The sequence below is a fragment of the Solea senegalensis genome, unplaced genomic scaffold, assembly GCF_019176455.1.
Source record: "Solea senegalensis isolate Sse05_10M unplaced genomic scaffold, IFAPA_SoseM_1 scf7180000013074, whole genome shotgun sequence".
NCBI classification, from domain to species: Eukaryota; Metazoa; Chordata; class Actinopteri; order Pleuronectiformes; family Soleidae; genus Solea; species Solea senegalensis.
The window spans coordinates 51,843-68,575 of record NW_025320750.1 but is presented as its reverse complement, the minus strand read 5'-3'; the positions used below and the strand labels follow the sequence as shown (position 1 = coordinate 68,575).

The window sequence follows — 16,733 nt, the reverse complement described above, 5'->3', positions numbered from 1 at the left end:
AGCCCCTCCTTCTTTAAACATCACAAGGTCCATCGTGATGAGAATAAACGAATGGCTCTACGATCACCTGATGTGACATTAAGGTGTAGTCACCTCTAAATCCAAGCTGTTGTTGTCCAAAATGCAAAACTCCGGGCCTTAAAACAGTGATTCACAAACCAATGGTTGCCATCTCTCTGGATTACCACTCGGACGTAACCCATTGCCCTCAGTTAATGATGACATCCACCGCACTGTGCTGGATACCAATTAAACCCCATCAGTACAATCAAAACCTTGCACATTAAAAGGCCCCGAGACTCTGCGAGTAGTTTTGACATAATAATCATAAATAACTCTATTGTTTCAAGTAATTCCTGCCGCACCATGACTAACACCGACACTGCTGCCTTTACAGCCATGGAGCACATGTCGCTGCCACCATAACATTACATCCCTCCGAGGAGCTGCTGTCTGTAATGACCTATCAAGTCTGTACGCCTCCACAGTTCCTGCAGGGCTCAACAGAGCAGAAAATAGGAAAAACAAACCAATAGAGTTAGTGCCTCAAAAATCCTTATCCAGAGCCCCCTGCCATCAGCTGTCCTCTCTCATACTCACAGCACTCCTTCTTCCTCTCTCACTGCTCGTCTTCTTTAACCTTCACTGAACTCTCTGACGTTATTCTTATCTGAACGCTACTTGTTGTCCTTGCTTTGATGGGTCGTTCGTGCCGTACCAGCCCGCTCATTAAGAGGAAAGGGCAGCATGGGCTCGGGAAAAGGCTGCCCCACGGTTCCATACAGACCAGAGAGAAAGAACAGAGACAGAAAATGGACGCTTGGTTGCTGGGTGTGCTTCGGGAAGTCAAAGACGACCGGGCAGAGAAAATTGTGATTGGGACAAGAATCAATCCGCCTGGCAGCTCTTCATGTTGTTCTTTCAGGGTTGTAGAAGGAACTGGAGACTAATCCCAGCTGACATGAGGTGAACAGCAGGGCAAACGCCAAACAGGTCACCAAACTATCACAGGGCCAATATTAAAACCATCATTATGCTACTCCCTTTTCATTAAAAAAAGACAAATTGACCTGAACATCCACACTATCCTGGTGTTTTTGGATGGGCATGAAAATGAGGCCTTTGAAAACAAATGGCCCACATTAGCTTGCCGGTTTGTGTAGTATGTGCTGCAGTTGTTTGCTGTTGTAATTGGAAGTCAGACGTTTCTACTGAAATGCGTCCTCGAGTTGAATTTTCAACTCTGAAAGTCGGAGCAACCGCACAAAACCCCGGCATAGGATTCCAATATGGCTGCCACTCACGTCAACAACAAAGACACTCAGCTTGTTTTACAGTTAATCTTATTTGTTCTGTCTTATTTGTTTCACATTAAATCAGTCGTGCACATTGTACTGTTCAATTCTTATCCGTGGACATGTTGCTACGCTGTTTGTGTGTCCAAAATATCAGCGTTGTCAGTGGCTGGTAATGCTAACAATGGCTAGCCCAAGGGCTAGGATCAAGGGCTAACCCTATGCTGTCAACTATAAGGGTGGTTTAAAATATCCATTAGTTGATAATAGCAATATTTTAAGATCTGACGTCTGATGCTAATGGTACACACCATTAGTATAGATGCAGATTATTGCTGGTACAGAGCTCAGTACAGCCCCACACTCACCTTCACACCTACAATGTGAACCCATATAATCAATTAACCTCACAACCAATCTGTGTGGAAACCAGAGAATAGGAAAGAAGGCCCACACACACGGGGAGAGTATGAAAGGCCGAATTCTGACTGAGAAACTTCTTTCTGGGATTCACCAGTGTGAACACACTGACTAACCTCCCCTTTGGAGGTCACCGCACATTTCAAGTTAGGGCTCGTTATGACAAGGACAAAAAAAGAGAAAGTTCACGACTTTCATTCTCCGCATACGCAGAGCAGTAATTGTGTGATCACTCCCACATGAAGCCAATGTTTTCCTCAACACTCCCACAGTCAGTAATGACTTGTTCAGACGCTTCCGCTTTTTTTCTCGCGTCGTTATCTCCAAACGCATATGCTTCACACTTCGCATACAGAGAAACAATGCATTGTTGTGCTACAAACCTTCTAATGTTAAAAAAGGAAATGTGTTTAAATGGCTTCAAACATCAACGAACGGGCTCAGACGTCCAGCAGAGGACACAAACAAAGAGCTATAATGCTAAATTCAAATAATCTATAATTAACCAGTGGCAAGAGGAAAGAAAGAGTAATCAAGTATATGTTTGGTCCGTAAAATGTGAGAAAATGTTGAAAAATATTGACCGGAGCTAATGTTTTGTCCACAAACCAAAATCATTCAGTTTTAATGATTTCTTTAATTATTTAAAAAACACTAAAACTGAATAATCAGTGAACAAAATAGTTAACGATCCTATCAAAATCTTAATTAAATGTAATTGGCTGAGACAAAACGGCACAGCAGGGAAACAAGAACACGGCGAGCAGGTAGATTAAACACACAAGGGGACGACTGAAACAGGATACAGGTGAAACCCATGACAGACGCTCAGATCACAAAGACACACAGTCAAACACGACAGGGTTTTACAAAGTTAAAGAGGAAGTCAGAGCAGACAAGACACACAGAATCAAGGGCAGAATCAACAGAAGACGAGCGAGGCGGATACACATCGGAAACATAAATCTACAAAACAAACAAGAATTTCTTTTTTTACAAAAGTCTGATCCAAGTCCGAAACTCGGAGACACACGCTGCTGTTTGTGCAACAGATATATGCTATATGATGCACACACACACACACACACACCCAGAGAGAGAGAGAGAGAGAGAGATCTTATGTTCAATTTTATCTGTGTTCTTACAGAATGAGCGATAAGAGGTTTCTAGATTGAGGCCGGATCTGATTAACCCACTTTCAGACGTGGCCTCTGCTGATGCCGCTGCTGCTGCTGCTTCACAGTTACAGAGAAAGCGCCCTCTCTTTTCAGCAACACGTCTGAATATTTCATAGCGCTCCAGTCCTCCAGTTAAACTGCTGCAACATTTCACCGCGCCTCGTCTTTTCCTCACAGCGTCGCTCGCTCATAAAGTCTGTGTGAGCTCATTTCTCCATTAATCAGAGCGCAACATGTGTGAAAGCCGTGTGTCAGCAGAGTGGGCGCTAATTATTATTATGTTTTCTTCTTCTTCTTCTTAAGATTAGTCGAAAGTGCAATTTTTTCCTGACGGGGTAACTGCAGCTATCAAATCAATTTGTCAGACTTTTACTTTAGAATTACCCATAAATGGGAGTTGTGACAAATTAATCAAACGTATAGCTCTTGTAAAATGGCTGCTTTATCCGTTTCGACTGATATTTGGCAGTAAAACGGCAATAAAACCAGTCAGAAACTTTGAATTATGGACAAATGAGCACTTGCTGTGATTTATACACAATGACATGGGGCAATTGATTGTGTCGTCTTCCCCGTATACAAGATGTAGACGGATTAGATTCAAAATGTGATGGAGCATTTTATCACACAACACCCAGGAAAAACCATTAGTACCAGTGTGGAAGATTTAGTGGCATCCAGGGGTGAAGTTGGCCTTCTGTGTAATATAAGAAGCTCATTATAAGGTAATGAAAATTCAACAGTATTTAATTTCTGGGTGATAATGACACATAATGAAAAACATTCTAATCACTCTTTGTTAAAAGCGTCCACCTACATTTTAAACACTTGTCCTTGGACGACTCTGCTGCTTCTACTTCTAATGCAAGCTTGAGAATTTAAAGATATGTATGGATTTAACAAAAAAACAAGCAGATTTTGAACAATTAAAATGGAGCCTTTGCCATTTTCTAACTAGCAATCAGTAACTGCAGCTTTATAGAAACAGGCGTCTCGAGGACAGATGAGGGAATAAATATCTTTCAGCAATCAGCAATCAGCAAAGAAGAAAACAATCTTCGCTTTTCTGTTTTTTTAAAAGCATTTTCAGCAGCAAAGCAACAAATAGCATCAGTACAGCCAGTATTTTTCTCATTCTTTTCACGATTTCTTTTAGAGTTCATTGACCTCACTTATTATACAATCAGGATCACAGTGAAGAGTGACTTTTTGTTGATTCTGACATTCATTCAACAGCGTCAACTCTCAGGCATCTCACACTTCAACCTGGCTGAGAATCAAAACATCTGCATCAGTAAAACAAACAGCAGGAAACAGCAGCGGCCAACATTTTGAGGCAAGGAGATTTTTTTATATATAATAAGACTCTTCAAGTACAGTATAGCTGCCTCTTTACCAGGATAGAAAAACTATTAATAAAAGTTTATTTATTACGAATTTGTGACATACAATTGAGATTGAAATCTAATTTAACAGCTACAGAATCATTGTGATGGTTAAATGTCTGTGTGTCTGTGATCGGACCCAGACCCAGAGTCCTCAGAATCATGAGGCCTTGTGAAGTCTTGTGTCTCGGTTCCCCGTACAGTTGGCAAACAGTATTTTTTCTTTACAACTGTCGTGAACTGTTGTTGACAATCCAACAACAGCGATGAAACAAACGACCAGCTACAGTAGCTGTTATGTTGTAACATTTGATGATATTGTTTTATTTTCCCGATAAAAGACCCAACAGTAGGTTGTGTTGTCAAACTAATATAGCTTACATTTAATAACCAACCTTCTGCTCATAGTTTGAATCACCTGATTTATGAACGAGGTGGACGAGAGGATGAGATGATTTCAATAACACGACCTGGCGTGTTATTGAAATCGTGAAGTTGAAGGTTGTAGTTGGCTAGTTCTCAAAGACATTCAGTCCTCCAGAGGTCAGAGGACTTTGACCATAAGACACTGGTTTGAAATGATAGAAAGGAAACAACAACTCAAAGAATCACTTATTGCAACCAAAGTATGAAGAAGACCATCTCCGTACCCTTCACTTCATTAGGTGTTCTCCTCTGTACCTAATTAAGAGGCTGCTAATATTTTCTTATTTTCTATGATTAGCATTGGCCCCAAAAAATCCATATTGGACTCTATACAAACAACATGTTGATGCGTTTGATTTGGCAGAATATTTTTGCTCTTCTGCATCAGCAGGAGCGTACACGCCATCAAAGAGATTTTTCACAACTAGCCACACAAACATATTTAATAACCCTCCAGTAATTAACCATTAACACAACCAGCAGAACCACCTTTAATCAGACAGAAAAACAGCTGGACACGAACGAGCGGTGGATTCTATGAGGGTCACACACTCACATAAACCACAGCAATCTGTGAGTGTGTGTGTGAGCCAGGACATAGTGAGACCCCAGACGGCTCTAACAATCAGGTACACGGAGCAAAAGGCACCAGCAGAGGAAATAAAACAGCCAATTAGAGCAGCCCAAATGAATGAGTGAACTCCTGAGATCTGGATTATGTTAGCGAAAAGGAAGGAGAGGAGCAAGAAGACAACAAGTCAACGACGCGGGCTTTTACAGACGCGACACCTCGGGGATACGAACCAGCCCTGTCCACGCAGACACACACAGTGACGATGGATGACACTGATGGGATCAAAACTAATTAATTGAAACGTACACAGCACCAAAGAACCACATTCTAATCCCTTCGTGTGCAAGTCTCCACCCTAACCACATCATAAAACAGATGACCTTCTACCTCATATCGTTAAGAAACAAACTAATTCACCGATGGATTGCCTACTTCGCGTGTGGGATGAGTCTTTACCGCAATGGAGTGCATGAGATCGGCCGGGTAATCGGAGCAGCGCTAGCGGTAAATACGCAGCGCTGTGACGAAAAAGGGGGCTGAGCCAAAAGGCAAAGCTCTCGATCTACTGGTCGATCTTCGCTCCTACCCTCACCTATGGTCACGAGCGATGGGTCATGATCGCCGAAATGGGTTTTCTCAGAATGGGGACTGGGTTCTCCATTAGAGAATGGATGAGAAGCTCAGTCATCCGGTAAGAGACTCGGAGTAGAGCCGCTGTAGAGGTGGGTTTGGGTATCTGGCAAGGACACCACCGCAGTGCCTCCCTATAGGCAGATGTTCCTGGCACGTCCAGGTGAGTGGAGACCTCGGGGGAAGACCAAGGACTAGGTGGAGAGATTATATCTCCTCGCTGACCCCTGGAGCGCCTAGGGATCCGCCAATCAGAGCTGGACGATTGTTCACTTTCCATTGAGTACTCCTTGACCTACTTTAATTGACTTAAGTGAAAGGTACAAAATAGTACTGTAAAATGGTCCCTGTGCTTCATTGAAGGGGTTTTCTATGCACACACATTTAGAAAAAGTCGAGTTTTTACTCTACTACGAGGTGGAAAAGTTGGCAAATCATCTTTTGCTCCACCCACTACAGTACACTACGATCTTACCAAACTAATTCCCAATATTCAATTCCCACATTTTCTTTTACAGAATGTTGATAAATTAGTGATATTGTTAATGGAACGACACAATATTGGGTTGTTTTGGTTCTTCTTCATCTGACTGTGTCAGTTTGTGACGTCACAGCTTATAAACCCAACCACATCGGTGTTGGTGTTAATCAGAAATCACATCAGCTCATCCGTCGTTCGGGGAAATGATGAAATGATGACGTAATTCTATGTATGAATCTAATAGAGTCTGCATGCATGTGTGCATGTTTGTCTCTGGTCTCATTTCTAGGCTGAAGTGTCCTATTATCCCTGCACAACCCTCAGAGGATCCGTTCACCCACAGCAGCAGCAGCAGCAGCCACAGAGACACGTGTCCACTCTCATTTGAGGTTAAGGCAGAGTGACACAAGCGTCACTCCCTGACCTGCAATCTATTACTCTCCTGAGTCATTCCTCTCAGCAGCACTGCATCCAAATTACATTTCTGCTATCCACAATTCTTTTTCCCACTCCTCGCTCTCCTCCCACAGCTGCAGCAGGGGTTGGCGCGTGAACAGGCCTTCGCTCTGTCCGTGATTGAACGGGGGGACTGGACGCATTTCAGAGTTTTCGGGGCTGTAGATTGCACACACACACACACACACACACACCAAGCGGCTTACGGTACGTGTGCACTGTGGAGAGAGAGCCGTGGATAAGCCCTGGCACCAGTGAGTGAGTGGGTGGGAGGGGAAACTCCACACAGCGTGGCACCACAGAGAGCAGACATCACTCACTGCTGCAGCGTTCTGTCGAAGGTATTCGACGAATACATGATGTTCTAACGCAGGGGTTCTCACACTTTTTTATACCAAGTACCACCATTATTACGGCAACGTTACAATACAGTGGTGTCAATAGGCCGAGCAAAGTCTCATAGTCCTCACATATACTTCACACACCGGTACAGTGAAATTAGATTAAGATAGAGTGAGAGATAAGGAGAGTATTTATCCAGAAATGACTGTCGAGCTCGGTCACGTCAATTGACACGGTAATTTAATAACAGCTCTTTGAGTTAAACATAGAGTAAAATATGGTGAATTCAAATGGCGTTTGAAATTACAGTGTAGACATTTAATAAATAGATGTACAACGAGTAAAATTAAGTGATAATAAGAAGTAGGAACTGGAAAGAAACTGACCTAGTTTATCATTTAGAACAGATCCACTGTGGATGTTTGTCCTTTTCTTCCACAACAGCTCAAAATAATCCACGACGGTGGCATTATATCAGTAGTTATCAGCAGTTACAGTTCAACAAGAGTTTGTAAAGATGAACAAATGGTTTGGCTCCAAAAAAGACGCTGAAAAATGTAGCCTATTCTGCTCCAAAAAGACCTGAGAGTTTTCACTATAGTGAGGAACGATGAACTGTTTTCAAATCAAAGTGAACAAAGAACTGAAACAACACAAACGCTGTGATTGAGTTGTTCTATTTTTGTTTGTTCCTGGTGACAGAAGTCACACACCGGAGCTTTAAAGGTGCGTATAAATATTTGCGAATCATTTTGGCAGATGATGCCGCGTTCATCGAAAACAAACAAGTATTTCAACGAACCGTGTGTGTGAGAACAAACACCGCACCACAGGAAGTTACATCCAAATGACCTTAATAAAAGAAAGAAAGGTATTTCCAAAGCTATCGGGTAAAATGAACACATAAATACTGCATGTTATGCGTAGCTACTATACGTCAGGAATAATTCCGTTCCCAAAGTAATAAAATAAAATTAATATGTTTGCGCTTCTCTCTAAATCAGGGGTGTCAAACTCATTTTTGTTCATTTTTGTTTTCTTGAGAAATATTAGTGCAATTTCAACAATATCTTGCCTAAATTTACTATTTACACAGCACACTGGATCTATAAAGGCACAAACATTTAGTCACAGGTATTTGGAAGTGAAAAATATTGCACTTGACATTACGTTTAGATTAGATCGTAGTGTGAAATTTTAACAAATTCTTCCTGTGGGCCGGATTGGACCCTCTGGCGGGCCGGTTCTGGCCCCCGGGCCGTATGTTTGACACCCCTGCTTTAAATTAAAGCTCAGAATTGATCATACACAAAAAACGAGACTCGGAAACAAGGGAACGAGTGACCGATGAATCAAAGAACAATTGAGCGGTGAGCATCTACTGTATATCCTTCATGCATTATGCAAACTTCAAGCCTTCAGACCTTTGTTTCCATTATGGACACGTTGCTGCTGCTGCTGCTGCTGCTGCTGCTTCTGCTGCTGCTGCTTGCCGAAAGCCTCATCTCTAATCTTCGACCACAACATCATCTCACACCTCACGCCACTGCTGTGTCTGGCAGCGTCAAACACTAGCCAAAACTCCGCTAATGTTCACTATGAATCATCGTATTTTGGACGTCTACGTGCTGCTGCTGCTGCTGCTGCTGCTGCTGTGGTCCGGCCGGTCAGTTTTTGAGGTTACTGCAGATTTTAAATACCCGTATAGAGCTAAAGGCCAATATGATCAACACGATAATCATGTTTAAATTAAATAGAAATGTTTGCAGTGAATATAGTAATGGACAATAAGCAATTATATGGGTTTTTATCTCAAAATGTGTTCCGCACAATGAATAAACAGTATATCCGTATGTACAGTGCGCTGTTGAACTTAAAAAAATAATAATATAAAGATAAGATACAATAAGATAATCCTATATTAGTCCCACAATGGAGAAATGGAAATTGAACTACTATAAATCTGTAAAACTAATCCTGCACATCATTCATGTACTATATTTTATAAATTCTACTCCTATTTCTTTATATACTGTATATAGGTAAGCTTTCATTTTATATATGGCTGACACAATTACTTGAGTAAACGATTATTAATTGATTACGAATTTCGATTAATCAGTTTTAGTTTAGGAACATAATTGTATGCACTGAACAACTAAAACGACAGGTTGCTCGAAGCATTGTATGTGTTTTTGGTTTTATTAAGCAGTGATTTATTAGTGTCATCAGCGTATGCTATAACTGTGTTCTTTGCTCCATATAACAAAGAAATCATTAAATTAAACTGAATAACTTTTGTTTGTGGACAAAAACGAGGACCCACGACCAAACGATACAGCAAATAATCGCCAGATGAAACGATAATCGTTAGTCAGCCCTAATTTTATGTTCTTTCATCTCCTTTTGCTGGTTCTCGTCCAGCGATTGCTTTTATTTTCCCACATTTAAACCTCTTCAATCTTGTTTGAACTGGTTGTATCTGCTACAAAACACCAACGCAAATGCCTTGTACGTTAATATCTACGTGTAGGGCTCTGAAACAATCCAATAACACTAAATTCCAATTGATTTTGGAATGGCAAATCAAACAGCATCAGACCCTGAGTTTTTTTCATTCCGGTTTTGTGCATTAATGTGACACCATGAGCTTCAGCCTGACACAGAAATGTTTAATGCATGTCCAGTGTGCACACACACACACACACCACAGTTCAATGTGTGTGACAGACCTGTAACTCTGTGTGACTGACTGAACTCCCCGGGGCTTTTCTTCTGCTCCGCTGGCTGAGCTCTGCTGCTCACATGGAGGATGGAGAGCGAAGAGAGAGGGAAATCAGGGAATCCCTTCCTTCCTTCCTTCCTTCTCCGGCTTCTCTCCTCTCCTTTACTTGCCCGTTTATTCCTCCCTCTGGCCTCGTGTACGTGAGCGGCACAAACTCTCCGTTCTCATTAGGGAGCGCGTTCTCCCCGTGACAATGATGAAACAGCCTCGGCGAATGCTGCGTCTATTTCTTAAAGCCAAATGAACCAATTTAGGGAAGTGTCACGGTGACAAATTATACTCAAACGCGGTGTTAACGTCGCATGGACATAAACAATGGATGTGAATCTCAAAAAAACCCAACAACAACTGCCTGCTTAAATATTAAACCCACTTCATAATCAACACTTATGATAATAAATGAACTCAGTGGAGTCATTTTTACTCATTAGTACAAATGCTTTGTTTTAATTTGCAGCTCAATAAACGCACACACACACACACACACACACACACACACTCAACGTCTCCTGGTCAATCTCGGGAAATGTATGCGTGACGGAGAGAGCGATGGATGACTGTTGGCCACTCTCTCTCTCTCTCTCTGACCAGCGGACGCACAGTCAGACAGATCCAATTATCACCTCTGTGGAGAGTAAATTAAGCCCGTTCTGCCTGAACAACACATCAACAACTGTCACCACAAATTGGCTGAAAAAAAAGCCACTAACATGTCTGTAATCCACGAGTGTCTCGTAATCATTTCATCTATCAAGCAGTCGATGAGCAAATGAACATTTAATGGAGGAATTTCAATAATTGATCAGTCCTCATCTTCAGGGTCGAGTAAAATCGTTCTCAAATTTTAGATGAAAATAATGTTTCACTAATAAATTGTCAGGAAGAGGAATAAAAGCAATTCAAACATGTATAAATATTGTGATAATATAGTATTGTGACTTAAATATTGTGATATTGCATTGTTACTTAAATATGATAATATCGTACTGTGATTTAAATATCGTGATAATATTGTATTGACACTTAAATACCGTGATATCATATTATTACTTAAATATCATGATAATAACGTATCGTGACTCAAATATCGTGATAATATCACATTGTGACTCAAATACCGTGATAATATATTGTGACTCAAATATTGTGATTATATCGTATTGTGACTTAAATATTGTGATAATATCGTATTGTGACTTAAATATCATGATAATATCGTATCGTGACTTAAATATTGTGATATCATATTATTACTTAAATATCATGATAATATCGTATCGTGACTTAAATATCGTGATATCATATTATTACTTAAATATCGTGATAATATCGTATTGTGACTTAAATATCGTGATATCATATTATTACTTAAATATCATGATAATATTGCATCGTGACTTAGATATCGTGATAATATCACATTGTGACTCAAATATCGTGATAATATCATATTGTGACTCAAATATTGCGGTTATATCATATTGTGACTCAAATATTGTGATAATATCGCATCGTGACTCAAATATCGTGATAATATTGTATTGTGACTTAAATATCGTGACAATATTGCACTGTGACTTAATTTTCGTGATAATATCGTATTGTTTCTTAGATATCGTGATAATATCCCATCGGGGTAAACCTAACATTTACTGACATTCTCTGCTACTTTAACAACAATGCTAAAAACATAAGAACAGGGACTTCTGTTCTACGACTGATGACACGGTGAAACTGAAATTAAGCAGTTGTTAACAGAGTTTTGCTGATAGTCCAGATGTGACTGATAAGAACCAATCTGGAAGTGAACGCGGGGAACTGCGTCATCATTTTTAAAAGGTCATCATTTCTGCTTGTCCAGACTAAAAGAGTGAAAACAGAGATAGCTGCACAACCTTTACAGGGCTCTAAACAGCAGACATATCTGGAATTAAATGTAAACATATTTAAACATGCAACGCAAACTAGGAACCTTCATTGCTGTGAGGCACCAGTGACCACCACTGCACCACTATGCAGAACCACACAAAAAACAACAACAGCTGAGTAATCATAACGAGTGATGCTGTATATTCCACTGCGGCATCCCTGATAATTGTTTGAAAAACAAACCAAATTTATCTCATGCAACCTCTCAGGCAGCCATGACTCAAACCTCAGACTTTTTCAAGTCCTTTTTGATATTTTAAGATTTTTCCAAACCAAACGGCTCGTCTGTGGTCTCTGGTCTATGGTACCTTTAAGCACAAGTGGATCTCACACCCCCCACATCGATACTTTCCCCTGTAGACGTACACGCTGCGAGTGGGAGCATCAAAAGGGAACAAAACACCAGATAATCTGAGGCAAAAGATGGGTGGGATGAGGTCAGCGGGTGGCGTCTGCCGTCCCACCTCGCCTCCCCTGCTACACCTACGCATCATTATGTCATGGAACGAACGAACAAACCCTGCAACACTAAAGTGCACTCGGCTGCCACTTTATTAGGAACATCCAGCAGGATATAACAGCAGGTAAACCGAAACCTTGGACAAAAAGGTTCAGTTTTCACTGAAACAGGTTCAGAAATGCTCAGAAAACCTGGCACTGGATTGTCTAAGTGGATGTTTCAGGAGGCAAAAAGACGCGTCCGCTTTTTCTATAAAGGGCTGAAACTTAAAATGTATGAAAGCTAACAAAATACAAAAGGGTTAGGGTTAGGGTTTACAAAAATAATTGTAAAAAAGTATATAAACCTATATAAACAAATATGCAGTATAAATGGTGATTTTCCAGAATCTTTGTGTTGGTTTTGCTTTGTCAGGTCCATAATATGTATTCAGTTTAAATGATTTATTATATAAAGCAAAACAAATTTAAATGTTCACATTTAAGTAGCTGAAAACATTCAAACCAATACATTTATAATAGGAATGCAACAATTGATTGATTATTGATTGTGTTTTACATTCTGGTTTCTTTTCTAAGAAACCAATAATAAAATCTAAAATAAAATCTTATTTTAGTTTGTTGACTTTTGAGAACATCAATCATCATTTCAATGTTGTTTTTGTTTGTTTTATGGACCCTAACCCCTAACCCTCACTAATAATCGACCAATTAATCCATTACGAAAAATAATCAATAGTTGCAGACCTAATTGATTATTAAAAAAAATTGGGAAATTAATTTAGTAACTCATTAGTCATTGATTAATGTTCCAGCTCTACATTTGAGACGTTTGATAATCACATCACGGGTCCATGTCTGTCAGCAATTTATCGAGCGAATGAGCCAATTAGGCAAAAGTAATCGATAGTTTCAGCCCTGCCTGTCACCTGTGCTGTTAATGGGACTACATTAATCCGTTCACCTGAAGTGACTGCAGCAGCTTCAATCATCTGAAGCCCACACACACACACACACACAGAGCGTTTTTTTTCTGCTGCATTGCACCTGCCGCCTGATAACTTCAACTGGGAAGTGGAGGCAGGTCTGGTCCCACTGACGTGTCATCGATCCTGCGAGGTCGTGGTCGTGATGTGGACACACTGTCCCCCTTCTCCTCCTCCACCGCCACCACTCAGCTCTCCCCCCTCCCCTTCCTTCCTACTTGGTTCACCCCGAGAAATAAACTAAAACACACAAATAATCCCATGGAATCAGGCGGAAGCGGTTGACCATATGTGACATATGCCAGAGTAAAGCGGAGCCGCTGCTGCCGGGGTTTCCAGCAGCGGAGCTGCGGTGTCTTACCTGCCATGCGGGGGCTGCGGGATTCCGGTCCAGTCCCGGAGGAGAGACACAGAGAGACAGAGAGAGAGTCCGTGGGTCTGAGACCGAGAGAGAGAGTGAATGAGTCGGTGCGACTGAAGACAGGAGATCCACAGCCAGCCAGGGTGTTCCCAACACGAGGGGGCGTGGTGTGTGTGAGTATGAGTGTGTGTGTGTGTGTGTGTGTCTGTGTATACACGCCTTTGTGAGGACCACAACGCTGAAACTAAACCACATAAGTGAGGACATTCTGTGAAAATTGGGACAATTTGCCCGATTTTTCCACTCCTACCTTAAAAGACCGGTTTATGAGTGAAGACTTCTGGTTTTAGGTTTAAGGTGAGAATAGGGTTAAGTTAAGGGTAGGTTGTAAGGTAAGTGGCTGGGGAATGCACTGTATGTCTAGTGTCCTCACTAAGGACATTGTGCAAGTGTTCATTTTGCTGTCTCTGTAGGACATTTTCTGACCTAACCAAAATCTTAACTCTGTCTCAGAAACTTATCTTAGGTTAGGGTTAGGGTAAGAGTTAAGGTTAGGCACTTAATTGTAATGGTTAAGGTAAGGGTAAGGGGCTAGGAAATGCATTATGTAAACGATGTGTCCTCACTAAGATATATAAAGAAAATGTGTATGTGTGTGTGCTCATTTTTTATACCTCTTTAAGACATTTTCAGGTATAAACACTGTCCTTGTCTTTTCAGGACCAATTATGTTCCCTGTCAATCAATTATTAGATTGGTCTACCGTCTTAAAGTGACAGTTCAAGTTTTTTGAAGTGAGGTCACTCACTGTCCTTTTCCTTGTCCAAAGTCACAGGGACCAAAGTCTGGTCCTAATGAGACACAACCTTGAGTTTGGTTAGGGCTTTTCTCAGGAATGGATTTCAGTGCAGTGTCTTAACAAGGACACATGTGTAAATTGTGTGTGTGTATGTGTCCTCATTTTTGTTACCTCTTTAGGGCCGTGTAAAAACACCAGCATTGTCAGGACCAGAATTCCTCATTGAGACCTCAGGGTCCTGACAAGAATAGCTGAAAAGCAGCATTTGGTACTGACTGCAGAGGCTGAGCCCAAAATAGACTGTGGGGAAACTCCCTGTTGTTGCTGGTGGTACATTATGTATAATGGATTTCCCTCCTCAGGTTTTCTAGGAGTCTCTACTGCAGAATGACGCTTGATGCTTAAACTCTGGTGATGTAATTATATAAACATGACAAATATCTATCTGTCTATCTATCTATCTATCTATCTATCTAGCTATCATAATAATAATAATGATAATAATAATAATAATTACAGCCTATATATTAAAGATAATCTGCTTTTGTCCTTTAGTCTGTTTAATGCTGACATTTATTTTATTGTGCCTCAGTCATTTAAGCTTTTTGTTCTTGTTCATTAGTTTATTATATGCTGCCCTCTGCTGGCTGTACATCCTACATCCATTTAATATTACTTTTATATAAGGCAACATATAGAAGTGTATTACTGTTAACACTGACACAGAGTGTTGCTCCTAATGATTTTTATTATTGATTTTTTTTTTTTTTACCCTCAAAAGAGCAACCTGGATAATGAGCGAATTGGACCTATCGTTCCTCGATTTTTCACTTAGTAGTTTGGTCTACGATGTTTTAAAGTGATAGTTCAAGTGTGAAGTGTGATTGTATTGACACAATATCAGCACTGACTGCAGCCAATGAAAACTGGCCATCAAACACAGATGTTTGTTCTTGGTGAGAACATGGCTGCCAGTGGAAAAACAGATTTTAACCTTTGTTAATGGTACAGGGTGTAAAATTTAGCAACAGTAATTGGTGAAGTTGCATGTTGCAATATCCATCACCTCACCCTTTCTTCATAAGTGTGTTGCCTTCAGTTAGCATCACGAATTGAGAGATGTTTAGTATGTCCATTGTGGTCTACAGTAAAACATTATATTAACATAAAAGGCTCATTCTAGGGTAAGGAAAATCAACAATTCATACATTTAGGTGATTGTACACTCAATGAAGAATAATTATTTTATCTTCAATTTCTGGCAATTTAAAATTATTTCACCTACATTTTACACACTGCACCTTTAAGACAATTCAATACAATAATTCCTGATATTGTAAAGTGTTATCTTAATAACTTTCAAATCAGTCAGCATCAATGACCGACACAATAAATGTCAAATAATTAAAGCTATACAATGACATACACTTGTAATACAGAGACTTTTCACAAATGGTAAAACGCACTTTATGCAAGTATAATGTAAATATTGTGGAATATCATCATGATATTGAAATAACAATATAAATGATGACATTTCATAATATATAAGTAATGATGTGTGGTAGCGCACAATTAAACCATTTGAGATTCAAAAGTTAATCGACAAATATTCATGTTTAACATGTTAACATGTTAATATATTTTAACTTGATATACAACATTTTATTGATTATTGTTGTTACTTCTCTAAAGGAAAATTGTGATTAAACATTGTTTCTTAGAGACCATGTCTTTAATTAAAGTGAAGAAGTTGCTTATAGTAATGTTACACTAGTGTTTGCTCGTCTTATTAATATTATTTATTTAGCTTGATTGTTGATATTTGGAGTGTATTTCACTTATATGGAGGTTTTTTTAAAGTTTGTCCCAAACATTTTCTGACACTTTCCCTTCAGAAAATTTGACTTTGATTGTATAATTAATTAATCTGAACACAAACAAAAACTAAGTGTAGTTTTCTTCCTCTGACTTCTGTTTTTACTCATTTGCAATTTGGGCTTTCAACCACTAGACGTCAGCATAGCATCTAATATAAATATAGTGATAAAAGAGACACAATTTTCACATATAAATATATAAATTTATTTGATTTTTAAGTAGGATTTCCTCTTTTTTAAAATGCTTCTTTTTCTGTAGGAGAATATTTGAGAATATTTGATGTGTACCGATGATGTATTACAGATTTTTCTCTCTTTTGGCTTCATAAGTTGCTTGTGTTAAATGG

At 39.8% G+C, this 16,733-nt stretch overlaps 1 protein-coding gene across 3 annotated transcripts in view; it reads right to left on the bottom strand.

Moving 5' to 3' along the window:
• The window catches only part of sytl5 (synaptotagmin-like 5), a 49,190-nt gene extending 35,349 nt beyond the window's left edge, over positions 1-13,841 (bottom strand). For all 3 annotated transcript variants that reach the window (XM_044015213.1, XM_044015215.1, XM_044015214.1), the window contains exon 1: positions 13,708-13,841. The gene's annotated coding sequence lies outside the window, so the exon portion shown is untranslated. The remainder of the gene's footprint in view (positions 1-13,707) is intronic.
• Positions 13,842-16,733: the final 2,892 nt, after the last annotated feature.